Source organism: Corythoichthys intestinalis, chromosome 7, assembly GCF_030265065.1.
Source record: "Corythoichthys intestinalis isolate RoL2023-P3 chromosome 7, ASM3026506v1, whole genome shotgun sequence".
NCBI lineage: Eukaryota > Metazoa > Chordata > Actinopteri > Syngnathiformes > Syngnathidae > Corythoichthys > Corythoichthys intestinalis.
The window spans coordinates 5,174,678-5,180,814 of NC_080401.1; the positions used below are offsets into that span (position 1 = coordinate 5,174,678).

Genomic DNA, 6,137 nt, shown 5'->3' on the forward strand with positions numbered 1-6,137 from the left:
AGCATGCTAATTGCAAAATAACTCCACACCATTGCAAAGGAGGTAAATACTGTGAGCAGCAAAAATAAAAACTCTCCTGTCCAAGGACATTTTTTTTTCTCTTTTATTCAGATTTGTTTTTTCGGTCAAATTTTTTGGCACATTGTCCTCATGAGTGAATGTTTCTAATCAATTTTAATTTGTTATTATTTACTGATTTTATTACATTTTATTTTTCTGTATCAAATGGTCAAAAATGTACCTTGAGTGTATTTTTTAGTTTGGATGTGAATTTTTTTTTTTTTTTTAATTCAGGATAATTGATGCACGTCAAGTCTTCTCTGTTACAAACAAAACAATGTTAATAAAGTTATACTTTATTATAAGTTGATCTATGTTACTTTTTTTCTTTATTAGAAAAAAAGGACACAATGTTAGGCAGATGTGTGTTTATAAAAGTTATTTTATAGACAAATGATACTATTTACAGTGGCGGCAGAGAGTTTGGGGGGGCGCGAAACAATTTTCTTCTTCCTTGGGGGGGCGTGACAGAAAATAATTGAGAAGCACTGATCTAAGCCTGAGATGAAGATGCTGAGATGGTAATACGACTTTATTCTCGTATTAATAGTGCGACTTTAATATTGTACTAATAGTACATTATTTCACTTACTAACAATACAACTTTATTCTCGTACTATAAGTACACAGCACATCTTATTTCGGTATCACATGGGTACGTTGGGCTGTCACAGCGCGATGGTGCTCATATTCTAAGATGTCATATACATATATAGCTAGATTTTATAAGGCAGAGTAGGCGGGGTAGCGAACTGGCAGCCATGTTGGGAAAGAAATCGAAAGTAAGGAAAGTTATTTCACTAGAATACTCTTAAAACGCTGAATTCATGACGGATTAATAAACAGTTTACTTAGTTTATAACAAGCCGCATTATTTATAACAAGCTATGATCTTAACAGAGGTTTTTAAATGTTGGAATGATTTTAATTTATGTAGTAAAACTACTGCTACCCTGACATTTACGAAAACACCAAGCTGTTTAAAAATCGAAAAATGAGCAATGTACTGTAGTTATTTCATACTACACACTCCAGTGACTTTAAACCTTCCCAGATAGCAGACCGACGTTGAAAAGATGTTGGATCAACATTCCGCTGTCGATCTTATATCGTTGAATCAACGTCACTTTTGCACTCTCAATGTTGTTTCAAAGTTGAAATACTTACAAAACCTAAACGTAATTTTGATTATTAAAAATATCGGAAAAACGCTGAATCAATATTATGTTTTCGACCAAAACGCCTGCTCATCCATAATTCAATGACTTTTCAATCATAAATCAACTATTTGTCAATATTAGTTCATCAACTATAAAACAATGTTAACCCAACCATCGCCTGACATACCATAGAACGACGTTGTTTTAACGTATGACGTTGAAAATTTCGAAGTCAACCATACTGATGATTTTGATGGAAAATCAAAGTTTATTCAATGTCGGTCTGCTATCTGGGTTTCATGCAATAATTATGATTTTTAGTTCTCTTCAATGTTTTTATTACATCTATATCCTGCGGGACAATATTTTGCAGCCCCCATTTGACATCCAATTGTAGTATTTGTGTTGCCTGTATGCATTTTGTGTATGTATATATATATATATATATATATATATATATATATATATATATATATATATATAGATAGATAGATAGATAGATAGATAGATAGATAGATAGATAGATAGATAGATAGATAGATATAGATATATATGTATTATATAATTTTTAGGGCTGCAGGTATCGATTATTTTAGTACTCGATGAATCAATCAACTAGTTAGTTCGAATAATCGAGTAATTGGATTAGGAACATTTAATGAGTTGCAGAATAAATTTTAGGAGGTGTACAACAAAGGTTTGCCAAGATTGGACTTTCAAAAGCGCATTAAATGTGAATACAAAATAAAATTGTCGAGTGTTTCTTCAAACTATGCAGATTTGCGCTTTCATTTAAAAATAAATTAAAATACTATAGCTTAGCCTCAAACGGTATACAAAAAAAGAAGAGGATTTTAGTACGACACTGAACAATTGACTAAATTGCATAGCAAAGGTCCGTTAGCTTAAATGCTAGAAAATGTAAACTTTTTTTAAACAATGCTTTTCACAAATCGTTCAAACACATATTCCCGTTAAAAACAGCTAAATATACCGACAGTATAATAAAAACATAGTAGCTCCAATCAAAACTTTCCTTATGTTGAACTTAACAGGGCGAAGCTGAATTCAGCCATGTTAAAGGAGTTATGTCATATTCACTATTGCCACTAGAGGGCAGTGTATCCACCCAAATCAATAAAACTAAATCCAAACACTTTCAAAACAAACCATTACACTGCCACTAATTAAATGGATACTCGAAGCAGCAAAATTTGATTCGAAGCTTTTTTTCCTCTGTTAATCGATTAATTGTTGCAGCACTAATAATTTTAAGTTAATGAAATCAATAAAATATATTTTACTTAAGGAATAATAAATGAAAACACTTAAAAACAAATACAAACTTTAGAAGCCATGGGTAATTAAAAAAAAATTAAAACTTCAAAATATAACTTAAAACAAATGGTTATAAAATGAATAAGGAAGAATAAAGACACACGTACATTACATGCAGTAAGTGTGGCCTGTGTGTATTTTGCTCCGGGAATTTTTTAGTTTTTAGTTTTGTGACCTCACATAGATTAAGTCTTTGGCTGCCATTGACGGCAACAGGCATTAATCATTTGATTGCTTCCTGCCCCTGAGTTAAAATTAATTGCACGTCTATTACCGTCATAAGTGTCTTCAATATCAATGTCCCTCTTTTACCAACTACCACAATACATATTCTGTGACCTGAACAACCAGTTAAACAAACAATAACTTCAATAGTTGTCCACTGTAGTGCTATTGTCCCTGAAAGAGTGGTATGTCAAGTGACGACGACTCTGAATTGGCTTACAGCGCACTTAAAACATCTACCTTCTGTTTTATGATATTTATCTATTCTCGTATGTCTGATCACGAATGTAATGAGATATTTGGTCCAGGCCTGGGTGATGTTGCTCTGGGGAGCAATTAGTGTGAGACACTGCTATGAGATGTGGCAAAATGTACAGTATTTCAATGTTTTGGCACGCCGCAACGTTTGCCATATTAATATCAACATAAGCAAGCTAATGAAAAGCTTCAGATTCCATTCTTTGACTTGAGGTAGACCATAAGTAATTAAACATCGAGAGCTACCATGTAACACGCGCGTTTAAGATGTTAAGTGAAACTAGATTGATGAGCTGGTTTGCCGTGTATCTTTCATTTGCACCGAAATCCATCAAAAATAAATAGAGGGGGAAAAAACCCTGCAGACCCCATACGCACCCTGTTTTTCTTTTTATATCACTAAGATTGTAGTACGTTACATTATACAGCGAAGGAGTGGATTACATCGCCAACGCCTCGCTCAGTGGTCAGCTATTATATTATTTGGTTGATGACTACCGTGCTTACATGAAAAATGATAAATAGTAATTAGGTAGACTTACCAAATGTTTCCGTTTCAACTTCCTGCGACGCCGTCAGGAAGGTTGGTTTGATTTTAAACTCACATAGAACACACCGGGGCGGAACCTTCATTTGAATTCATCCCCCAAAAAACAAACAAACCAAGAACAGCATATAATTAATTAAAAGAGATACTACGATGAAATTCAAAACTTAGTGTACTAAATTCCAATTTCTCTCACCACTACTGAAGTCAGTGGATACTGGGATAGATCGAACAAAACTTTTAGAAACACTTACGGGGCACCCAGATTTCTAAATCGAGCACTCCCCTAGCTGGTATATTCTTGGTGGTCGAGTAACCACTTGCCAGTATCATATATTAGGGTGACCATATTTTGATTTCCAAAAAAGAGGACACTCAGCCCGGCCTCGAGATACTTGAATTTTACTCGAAGTTCACTCAAAGATGCCTGTATCACTTTAATATATTTAAAGTGTGCCTCCTCCGTCTGAAATTCAGTTTGATTAAAAAAAAAAAAAAAAAAATGCCATATACATATGTGATAATGTATGTTCATAGAGGATATGGTCAGACAATATTTTGCAAAAATAATTCCTTCCCAACAGACACACACACAAAAATCAACGAATCACTCATGTGGTTGGGAGACAACTGACTGCGATTATACTCTTAGCCAGTAGGTGGTACCATGCACATGTGAAGCTCCAATAAAGGAACCCTTTCTCGTTTTAATTTTGTGTGTGTGTAATTGTTATTTATTTATTCATTTAAACAATAGACATCCATCCATCCATCCATCCATCCATCCATCCATCCATCCATCCATCCATACATACATACATACATACATACATACATACATACAAATAACAGCAATACAGAAAAAAACAGTTCACCTACAATAAACCCTTATCAACATTATTTCCTCTCGGATGTACAAAAATAAAACAAAAAAATAAACAAATTATAAGAGAAAAAGAGTGATCCAGAGTTTGCTTTTTTATCGACACTTTTTTCTTGTGTGTATTGCCTTACGCCACTGACAATGTCATTCACCAGTTTCAACAAGATATCCTTTACTACCATATGCCCTGTCTTTCTTATATATTATATCCTCTTGTTGTCTTACGTCTCTGACCTTTCTTGGGGGCAATTTACATTGCTATTTTTGTGTAGCGATCGCAAATGCTACTCAGTGACAACCAGTGAACACTTAATTTTTTCATTAATAACAAATCTTAATTCTATAATTTATTTACACTTCCCCCTTACTAAAGTTTTTTTTTTTTTTTTTTTTTACAACAGAAAAGGTAACAGTGGCAGTCAGATACCATTTTGATTTTTTTCAGATCATTCATTGTCAGACAGAAGCAGTACGGCAAACGCCATGCTAAAAAATAAGTAAAAATATCAAAATGGCTTACCTCTTCATCCTCTGTAGGATCATGGCCACCATCAAAGTGTTTACTGCATATGAAATGTGAATGACTTCACCTTGCTGGCATTAAACTGTTTTTTTGGACGTCCGCGTGAGTTGATCCCTTCTTCACATTTTTTTCCTCCAAGTTTTTGGTTTCGGGACAGGTATGAAAAAAACATCCTTCATATGTCGTAATGTCTAGAGTCGTTTCTACAAGTTCCATAGCGGCAGTGTTTGATCAGCATGTTCCTTTTTGAAAGATTACTGGAGAAAACTAGCAGAAATAACATTGATTGTATGCGAGGGCGTGTCTATAATGTCCCACTTTCGCGTTACGATGGCGATGTGACGGTCTAAAAATAGCATTCGTCCAGTACGCTATTGGCTTAAGTCAGGGGTGTCCAAACTTTTTGCAAAGGGGGCCAGATTTGGTGTGGTAAAAATGTGGGGGGCCGACCTTGGCTGACGACCTTTACCTAGAACAATATATTTAAGCAAATTTTAGCAAGCCATTCTGTGTGTCACATTTGCTTTATTTATTTTTTTTAAATTTATGATTTCAACAATCTCGTAACTAGGCTTTGTGGCGTTCTCTTTTCACTCTCGGGCTCTTGCGAAATACTGCTGCCCTGAAATTAAACTAGCTTCAAGTTGCTTCAATTTGTCGCGGCGTATCTTCCCTGTAATCTTTTCGTACATGTCAGCGTGTCTTATTTGGTAATATCACCTCACATTGAACTCTTTAAAAACAGCAACTGTCTCTTTGCAAATGAGGCAGACACAGATGTTGCGTATTTTAGTGAAGAAATTTCCACCTATCCTTGAAGTGTCGGCCGTCGCAGTCAATTTACTTTTTTTTTTTGTTTATTTGACAGAGGATGGGGGCCGGATGAAATTTGACCACGGGCCGCATTTGGCCCACGGGCCGGACTTTAGACGTGTCTGGCTTAAGTGGTTCAATGCCTCATGAGGCCTCATCATCTCACCATCACTAGTTTATAACAAACGTGTCAACGTGGCTACGATTCAGGTTGGATAGTGAAAAATATATAAATAATTTTTTTTTTTTTAAAGAATGCGGTTAATTTAATGCTTCTCTGGACATTCATGAAAAACCAAGCCGTTTGAAAATGGTTGAAAATTGAGTATT

General features: G+C 34.8%; 1 protein-coding gene across 2 annotated transcripts in view; it reads right to left on the minus strand.

Annotated features, from left to right (window-relative positions):
- pycr3 (pyrroline-5-carboxylate reductase 3) overlaps window positions 1-3,653 on the minus strand; it is a 30,477-nt gene extending 26,824 nt beyond the window's left edge. The window contains exon 1 of one of the 2 annotated variants that reach the window (XM_057841976.1): window positions 3,584-3,653. The gene's annotated coding sequence lies outside the window, so the exon portion shown is untranslated. The remainder of the gene's footprint in view (window positions 1-3,583) is intronic. The other variant, XM_057841977.1, reaches the window with a different exon arrangement.
- Between the last annotated feature and the right edge of the window lie 2,484 nt (window positions 3,654-6,137).